Consider the following 10,299-nt stretch of genomic DNA (forward strand, 5'->3'; position numbering starts at 1 on the left):
GCCGGACACCCTCTCCCTGTCTTCTTGTGTTCCCAAGGGGTCACCACCCTGGATAAAGACAGGAAGAGGGAGAGGCTGTTTTATGAGACAGGCAGTCATCACGAGTGGAGCATTTCCTGTTTAATGCCTCTTCACAATATTTGTTGCACAGATACATTATAAAACCACATTTCCTTTTGTTTTTCATATATCCTGCCAGTGTTGGCTAATACCCTCTTGTCCAGGGATTTAAACACATCTTGAACAGGCCCCTCCGGGGAGTTTAGGGTAATCTGACTCTCTGTCCCAGGTAAGTCAATAAGGCTCAAAGCCACATATACTTCCAGAGACCGAATGGTCTTCAGGGGTCCTCCCTGGGTGGCAGCCTGTCTGGCCTGGACAATCACAACCTTCTAGCTGATTTCTTTTTCATTATCTGAGCCAAACTTCTTGATCATATCTACGGAGGTGAATTATAAGACGGTGAGCTGTGCTTCTGTGCTGAGTCCGTAGTGCAGAAGGGCCCCAAAGACCAGGTTTCCGGGTGCCAGGAGCATCTCTCAAAGGGCAGGATGAGTCTGTCCCCCTGATTCACCTAAGACCAAGCTTAAGTGAGGGGATCAGGGTGAGTCTATTGACCTGGGCTCTGGCCGGGACACCCCAAACTTTTGTAGCTCCTTAATGAACTGGGATGTGTCTTTCTTCATCTGTGAAAATGACTGGTTTGGGACAGTGACTCTCCAGGATCCCTACCAGTCCTGAAACTCTGGTGCCTATCCTCCAGAGGTTACACCGCTCAGCCTGGAGAGATTTGGAGCCCCTTCCGCAGGGCTCCGCATGTCAGGGCAGGTGATTGTGAGTGACTGATGGGAAAACAAGTTGGGCAGCCCTGGAATCTGCATAGCCCCCTCCACTCTCACTGGTCACAGTTTTTCCCCAAGCTGTTCCATGCTCCTACTCTGAATGCTCTCCATCTTTCCCCAACCTGCTCAACTTGTGGCTTCCCTCCTCCGCTTATTTTCCCCGGAACCATGCCTGGATCCTGAGATCCAGAACAGCTTTCTTGAGCATACATTCTATAACTGCATTGAGGCAGACCTTTTATTAAAGCAAGGGAATGCGCATACTGGGGTGGCTAGCTCCAGAGACTCCCTTGAAAGGCAATAAGGACCACGGCACCTTGTATGTTCACTCCGTCTTAATACGAATCATCCTTGCCAGGAAAATGTGTCTGCTTGTGAATCTTCCTCGTGATCAGAGGCAGGGCTTCCTCGATTCACAAGGGTGCACCAGCTCTCGCCCTGGTGGGTGGTAGGCACTCAGCACATAATGTTGAATGAATGGTAAAGTTTTACCCAGTGCCCCACATCCCATTTCCTGTTTTCGGAATCCAATTTAACTTCTTCTTCGCTGTGTTATTAAACCATTGTCAAACATCTGGCATGTGCCTGCCACTGCTCTGGCTGTATTTTATGGGGATGGGTAATGAATTGAGCCTATATATAGTTTGCAAAATGTGGAACACACTTTAAGATGCATAGCACTATAGAAATGAAAGATATTTTTATCTCTCCAGCATCATTCTGCACAAGGAGACAATTCTCTGGCAGCCCTGTTTAAGAACAATAGACCTGGTTAGCCTTGACACACTCATGCATGCAGGGCACTGGGTATTCAATTCACATGGGAGAAGCATTCTCTCTCTCAGCAAAGGCCTGGAGAGGATAATTTACAGGGAAGAAAAGATATGAGAAACGTTATGAAAGGAGGTGACAGATCCCTCATGCCTTGTCTCAGCGTTGGCCGAGTGCATAGGCCGGGACCTCTGTCCAGACTCTGGGGAAGGCACCGAAGACGAGTCTCAGCATCCCTCTTCAGGGCTTGCAACAAGCCTTGTGTCATTTCAGAATACGCCATGTGCTTTTTGTGTACAGGAATAGGCTAATTGTGGAAATATGGGAAGACAAAGTGAAATTCCAGTTTATGACTCATTGGTGATATTCAAAGTCTTTGAAATTATACTGTGTTTATTCTTTTTCTCCATTATTCTTTTTCATAACCCCCCCCCCCGACACAAACAGTGATGTGATATATTAGTGAACCTTCACAGCATCCCAGGGAACAGCTGTACCTCCCTCGAAACCTCTTATAGCTTCCTTCCTAGGTGACAAGTTTAACTTTTCCTTATTGTGTGTGGTATTTTTCCTTCCTTCTGTGGTTTCTCCCTTTATCTCTGCCTCCCTCCCTTCTTTTCTTCCTTCCTTCTATCTATATAAAAAAATCTATCAATAGATAGATATAAGAATTATACATCCATCTTTATAAAGTTATATAAGTTCATGTATGTTCAAACTTTACACACACACACACACACACACACACACCTTTTCTATTTAAATGCAGCAATGGACCTCCTACCCAATATTCTGAGCTCGGGAGCCCTAGACCCAGTTTTCTTCATCTCTGTCTGAAACCCCAGCCTCCTCAATTCATTGCCCATTCTCACCCACTGTTGTACCACATGAGTCCGTTTGAAACTCAGTTCTGCGATATCTTCCCCTGCTTAAAAATGTGGGTGTTCCCTATGATAGAATATAAACTTTCTGTCATGTTATATACATGGGTTTGTCAAGCAAACATGCCTTTTCTGCCTCATCACCAGCCCCCTCCTTCACAACCCACCCTTAAAGCCAAATTACTCTTCATGGGTTAGAGACACTTTTCCTTTTCCACACCTTTCTCATACTATTTCCTCTCCTGGCACGATTTTCCTCCTTCACTCGCTCTTTTGCCTATGAACAGGTGCCCATTGCTCAAGAACCAGCCGGGCTATCATTCCATGAGAACCTTGCTTCCCTCTTCCTCCCTTCAGTCAAAAAAAAAAACAAAAAAAAAAAAAACAGCTTATTCATCTAAGTTACCACAGCATTTATGAGCTTTTATTATGTGACTATTAATTGTTATAATTACTTATTTACATGTTTACCTTCTATCCTGTACGTGAGATCTTCAAGGTCAAGGACCACTTTATGGAATTTATTTTTGCAGAGCGTATTGGTCGATGCCTGGCATATAGTAATTATTTGCTAAATGGTGCCTAAACAAAATACACTGAGGCTGAAAAAGTCTTGGTGTCCTTCCTGTGACTCTCCAATCTCAGGCTTGAGATTTTCCTTCTTCATCATCTGATGCTTTTAGATGCAAGGAGATCCAGGAAATTCCATATCAATCATCTGGAACTAGGCACATCTGAAAAACTGGAAAGGGAGATTTCTGAGTACACATTTTGAACCCAAGTGTCAGACAAATAGGGGAAGTGGTGCCATTATTCTATATAAGACTCAGCCCAACTCTAGCTCTTTTTTTTGAAGTTTATTTATTTATTTTGAGAGAGAGAGCGCATGAGTGAGCAGGGTAGGGGCAGAGAGGGATGGAGAGAGAGAGAATCCCAAGCTGGAGCCTGACATGGGGCTCGATCTCATGAACCATCACAACCTGAGCTGAAATCAAGAGTTGGAGGCTTAACCAACTGAGCCACCCAGGCGCCCCACCCCCACCCCCACCCTAACTCTAGCTCTTGTATTAAAGGAATAGTTAGCAACCCTGGTTATTCAGATTGCTTAACAGCATGGGCCCAAACTGGCAGAGAAGCTAGCCCACTCTGCAACAATTAATTATATGGATACAGATTCAACGTAAGTGAGGAAAGCCAACATCACTTTCCCCAAACTCCATCCGGTTTGGATTGAGTTGATTGTTCAGTGTTGTTTTTCTTCCTGTTGTCTGTATCTCTTTTCTGTTTTTGTTTTGTTTTGTTTTGTGTTTTGCTGCTATCTCAGAGTGTGAGCGGGCTAAGGTAAAAACTCCTTCTCCACCTTCCTTTGTTGTGCCAGCCCAGTTCGGTCCCCCTTGATTTTCTTTAATCATATAGAAACAGAGACAATAGTATAATGCAGTGGTTCTCAGTGTGGGGTTCCTCGGCCAGGAGCATCAGCCTCCCATGAGGACTTGTAAGAAATGCAAGTCCTTATGTCCCGCCCCAGACGTCCAGAATTACAATGCTTGGGGTGGGGGGGCCCAGCCACCCGTGTTTTAACAAGCCTTCTGATAATTCTGAGGCCTGCTAATGTTTGAGAAGCACTATTAGAACTTCCAAGGACCATCACCCAGCCTCAACAATGATCAAGCCATGGCCAATTCTGTTTCATCTATCCCTCCCTGCTTCTTCCCATCTCACTGGATTATTTTGAAGCAAATTCAGACGTCGCATCCTTTCATCCGTAAGTATTTCACGATGTGATAAGGGACTTTAATGTGGATGAAAATAATACTTTATAGTATACATTTGTTAGATATCTGAGCCAGACCATTCATCTTGAGGCAATTCATCCTTAAAATACATTCCACAGCCTTTGTATGGTGGTTTTTGGCCCAAAAAGACAGCTCAACTAGATAAGACAGAGAAATGTCTTTTTTTTTTTCCTTTTTGGATTAAGAATTATGATTTAGAAAACGATGAGTCTGGTCATTATGATGGCGATGAAAAATTAACGTCAAAGAAGCAAGCCCCATTTGAGGATCCTAATGAAATGATGCACACCTTCACCCTGAAAGAGGCTGACTCCTTACAGTTTATAAAAGTTTCAGGCTACATCTTACTCATGGGGTAGAGGGTCTGATTGTTTTCCCAGAATCGTGATAGAGTCCCAATTTTTCTCCATACTCTTTTGCCTGACCTTCTCTATGGTTCGTTCACTTGCATTTGCATGAAAATGGGCCAGAGTTAAGATACAACCAGTGACCAGGACCTGATATTCCCTGAAAAGTACAAGGGTACACCCATGACCTTGATCTTATCAGCAGAGTGTGCTACCTTTCCATGTTAACCAGCCCTTCTCATCATAGGGGTATCTCATTGTCCGGTCCCCTCCAGTTCTATTATACTCCACGAGTACTTATTAGGCTCTGAGAAATTCCAGAGAATATTTGCTCCCCTCTACAGATGTCTGTGGCAAAAACTGACACTTGCATGGAGCATGATTTGATAGCAATATCTGCAAAGTGTCAGAAAGGGGAGGGGATCGATACACTTAATTTACTTGGAATAATTCATTGCTTAACTGGAGTTTTCAGTGAGGGCAGACAAATTCCACACTAAACTAACTCACCCACCTGGATCGAGACGAGTACAGTGAATCCATCTTTCGAATGAGATGTAAAACTGAGTTTCTTGCTTTCATTGATGACTCCCCTGGCCCTTCCTTTCTTGAGACGGGGTGTTCATTCAGAGAGCCATTTTTCAAAGCAAGTGACGTAGGCTATTGACTGAAAGTTCCCTTTCTATTCCCACCTGAGCTGATTGTTTTCACTCTCTGTCCTTATATTTGGGTGTGTTGCTGGCTCAGAGGTTGGCCGTTTGGAGCTATATTCCACCTCAGGAAGGAAAAATGCAGATATGTTTCTTTGGGGGAGAGCGGTGGTGATTTTTTTCTCTCCTTTCAAAGCTAACCCGATAGGCAGTCTGGTTGTCATGGGATTGGAAATTACAAATAAGGAAGAATTACATAGGGCAGTAAGGAGGGGGCGTGGTGTTCCAGCATGGTGTACTGAGGTCACAGAGTCCTTTTGAGGTAATATATAAGAAGGATCTAGATGTAATGGCGTCACCATGATCTCTCAACCTCCCATCTCATTTATCTAGCTATACGTGCAAATGATTTGGAGTAGAGTTTTCCACATAGGAGCAGTGATAGCCCGTGAGTTCTGAGTTTTTGAGAGAATCCATTGGATGTTTCCTTCTTTATTAAGATACAACCATCCCTGGTAAACACTTAATATTGGCCCAGTGGCATTGCATTGACACAGGGCAAGAAGGGGTCAGGAACCATGGATCCCAGTTGAAGCAGCTCAAGGAGCTTGGGGAGGAGGGATGTAATTATAAGGCACCTTCAGATAATTATGCCATTACTATATAATTAGGAAGTTCCACTTTCTACTTTAACTACCTGAAATTCAGAGATCACTCAGCAATGGACTCTCTACCTTCAGGCATGCTCTCTGAAGAGGAGGGGAAAGGACACAGCACGAAAACATGGGGCTCTTGAGGGAAACAGAAAGTTCTGAGACCATAGCCTGAAAAAGTCAGGAGATGAATTTCCATTCTCTTCATTTGTCAGAATTTCCCACTTGTCTATACCTCGCTTGAATTATCTACGGTGGGGGAAGAATACATCTCTTTTTCTCTTGCTTGTCATCAGGTTGGCAAAAAAAAATCAAGACATAAATCTCTGTGAATATTTTTTATCATCTTTTAAAATAGAAATTGATCCACAGATATTTGTTGAATGCTTACCTTTCTTAGGATACTATAGAAAATGTAGAAGACTTAAGAGGCAGGTCCCTGTGCTCAAGTACCTTCCAATGCAGTTGAAGACACAAATCAGACACATTGTTCGAATCAGCCAACCATTAATTCCTACATTCAAATATTCATGTGGTACATTTATTGAGCACCTACTTTGTGTCAGGCATTCGATGCAGGTGCTGACAGCATAGAGATGAAGGAGATTTGCATTCCATCCTCTAGGAGGCTGATCCAGTCTAGTAAGACATAAAGGACAATAGCATGAGCTTTTGAGATAAGCTGACAGTGATCTAGTGACGTAGATGCTCTGAGAAGGGGGCGAGGTGGACAGAAAAGTTTCGCAAAAGACCTCAGCTAGAGCAGGAAGGCACAGGGTTCGAGTCTGACAGGAGTCCCAGTTAAGTTAGAGACACTGACACCCCACGGCCCCCTTAGTTTCCACTTCATGTTCCATCTCCCAGAACACAAGCAATAAAACCTGATAGGAGAAGCATAATTGTAACAGAGAATGAGATTAATTCCTAATTTTGATCTCCTTTGAATCATTTTTACTTGACTGAGTCAAACTTGCTGTGGGAGATGATTCATTACTATCTATTTTAAATCATCATCAGGAAGCACAATGACACCCCAACATGATAGAGAATGTATTTCAAGTGAAGAAATCTCTATTTTTTCAACTTAAAAAAATTGATTTGGTTCTTCCTTGTAGAACATAAGGGAAAGAAAGAAAAGACCTAAATTGCTTTTTTAAAGAATTCACCACTACTGGTGATTGAATTTATATATTACTTAATGTAAGCAAAAGCTAAAAAAGACAATCTCATTTTAAAAAATTAAATATTACATCATAGAGAGTAAAATGTGAACACTTTCTTTCACCAGTTCTCACCCCAGATCTACTCTCAGAGGTAACCACTATTCACGGTTTTGTGTGGACCCTTCTAGTCTTTTGTTATGTGTTTACACACACGTTTAGGAATAGGCACTCTGTATAAATATGCATGGGAACTACAGATGATATATATTATTCTGCAATTATGTCCCCTTTGAATTTAACAATATATCTCTTAGATTCCAAAGATAGTCTGCTTTAATATGTCTGAAGGAAACAGAAATGGAAGCATTCATTTCCTTTTGTTCCTTGCTTTCCAAGGGAAGACTCCTTTCTTTCATTCATATCTGATCCAAGCTCCCAGTGAGGCAATCGTTGTTGTCCTGATCAGGAAAAGGGGGCACAAGGGAAGAGGTGAGGGCACAGGTGAAAATATGAGCCGCACTGAGTCTGCAGGTTTTTTTAAATCTGGCCCAACTATAGGAAATGAAAACAGGACCAGAAATTTAACTCTTGAAACACACAGGCAAACAACGATCAGCAGGCCTCAGGGGGCAAGACAGCCTTGCCCTCCAAATAATCATATCAAGCTCACACTTGCTTATCACTTCCTTTATTATTATTATTAAATATAATATCTTGTCAAATTGGTTTCCATACAACAACCAGTGCTCATCCCAACAGGTGCCCTCCTCAATGCCATCGCCCACTTTCCCCTCCCTTCCACCCCCATCAACCCACAGTTTGTAATTAGCAAGTGGCTTTAGTGGTATTCTTTCCACCAGTGTCCCTTTTCTGTGAAAAGAAAGGGGAGGCAGGGAGGGAGGGAGGGAGAGAGAGAGAGAGAGAAAGTCAAGAGAAAAAGCCTGTCTCTGTCCTTTACATTCTTGAGGCTGAGTTTCTCTGGCCCCCCTCTTGGGGAGAGTTTGGGGACTTCCATTCTCTCAGCCCATCCAGGGGCACACGAGCAAAGCAGGAAAGGGTTTCTCCCGAGTTCACAGAGTGACCGTCTAATGTTTCTTAGATCAGCTCTCCCCATTCAAGCCTTTTGACTCCGGAGAGGGATGGAGTCTTTGAGGAAACACTCTTTAACTTATTGGCTTTTGGATCCAGTTGACTTGACACTCTACTATCCATTGGGCACATATCCCCTGTCCCCCTCCCCAGGACAGGTGTCAGGTTTTTTGTATCAGAGAAGGGGATTGATTCTTGAATGGGAAGGTTGTAGTGCAGTTGTAGAAACAGACACCGGATCTGAGTCTTTGGTGCAGACTCACTCAGTCCTTGGAGAATGCAAGGAAAACACTACCCCAAGCTTCTCTGGAGACTGTCACAGAAAGCACGTTTGTGGAGCCAGTTCAAAATTCTGAATAGTCGTTATGTTGAAAAGTTTGCTGTAGATCGTGGAGCAAGGCCCCAGGTGGTCACGCTAGTCTGCATCCTGGCATAAAATAACTTAGTTGGGATTCTGAGGGAAATTTCATAGACTATATACAGAGGTGTGGACAGGACAAAGGGACCCGATAGGAGCTGGTATTGAGGCGTTCAGGGACGAGGAGCGGTGGTTAAGCCATCGCTGCCCTAGCCCTGAAGTAGTGAGAGGAAGGACCAGTAACTGGAGCCTCTGAGGACCGAAGCCTGGAGGGGAGCCACCTGGCAGGGGCTCAAGTCCTAGGGGGACAGGCCGCCGCTGACGCCAGGATGTAGCCCTGAAGCAGAAGGGAACCAGTGGAAGAAATACTGTTCCCTCTCTCTCTCCTCCAGCACTCCCGTCTCTTTCTGGTGACTCCATCTAGAAACTGGAAGGAAAAGGAATCTGGAGATGAATGCCACAGAGGCAGTGCCTCAGGGCACAGGGCAGAGTGACGAAGGTCAGAGAAGGAATCCCCGTGGTGTGGTGTGATAGCCGAGAGGGGGATACAGAGAATAGCCATCGCTTCAGCTTCATAAAGGTTCAGACTGGAAACTAAAACAGGTCAGGGCAGAAAAACTTGGCAGAGGTGCAAGAGGCTCAGCTCAAATCAAAAGGGAAAACCAACCAAAAGAACCACGTGTGGTCCATACCACCTAGTGAGCTTAGAGCTTGAAGAATGCAGAGTAAAAACACCAGTCATTGAATTGTAGAGCCCTGATCCTTTGGGTACGGACACTATCACAAACTCCACAGGCTGGAAGAGAATTCCAGAATTCACACTTCTGCTTCCAAGGGGGTAGTACTAGGCTTTTACTCACAGGATCTTGTGAGTTGTTCATTTTCACCTATCATTAGCCATGCAAGCAAAATGAAAAAACAATACCCACCATTTCAGTTATAAACACTGAGGCATTTGCAATGGGACACAGAGCATTTTAAACTTTGTGCTTGGGATGAACAGATATGATCCTGGCTCTTCTGAAGCTTACATTCTGCTCAGTGAGGCAGATATGTGCATGGCAAATGATAATTCCAAGTAGGATGTGATTAGTGCTTTAATAGAGATAAATACAATATATTACAAGAGAATAGAAAAGTTGGAGATTAATTTTGACTGCATTTGTGAGCGTTGGGATGAGTGGAGTGGTTTTCTCAGCTGGGTTTTGAAGAAGAGGTGAACTTTAAAGAAGAGGTGGGCAACGTGCTGGGCGAAGCTGAAAGGTGGGCAAACACAGCACCTGCCTGGGAGGGCAGGGAGGCTCTGGGGTGGCTGGAACATGGAGCAGGTGGCAAGAGGCAGGAAGAAGTGGGACCAGAAACATCGGTCGGGGTGGAGCCCTGGAATGTCTGAATGGTAGCACGAAGGCATTTGGGGCTGAGATGGCCAGTTACCTGTTGAGTATTCCTTATCCTCGTTACCCTTTCTAACAGGACCTCAATGTTTTTCAGAGTGGCATTGCCTCCATTTAAAGCCATGAACCTCCTCAGTTCCCTCACAGCTAGAGGAGCATCACGTGACCTAGTTCTCACCACCCACAGGTCAATAGAAACCCACCAGTGGCAGCTCTTGGAAAAGCCAGTGTATGACAGGTCAAATGGGACTCATCTGGCCCATGCCTTTTGCCCGTTGCTTGTCTCTCCTTCCTGTTTAGAATGTGAACTTGCGGGGCACCTGGGTGGCTCGGTAGGTTAAGCATCCGACTTCGG

Source organism: Neofelis nebulosa, chromosome 10 (genome assembly GCF_028018385.1).
Source record: "Neofelis nebulosa isolate mNeoNeb1 chromosome 10, mNeoNeb1.pri, whole genome shotgun sequence".
Classification (NCBI taxonomy): Eukaryota; Metazoa; Chordata; class Mammalia; order Carnivora; family Felidae; genus Neofelis; species Neofelis nebulosa.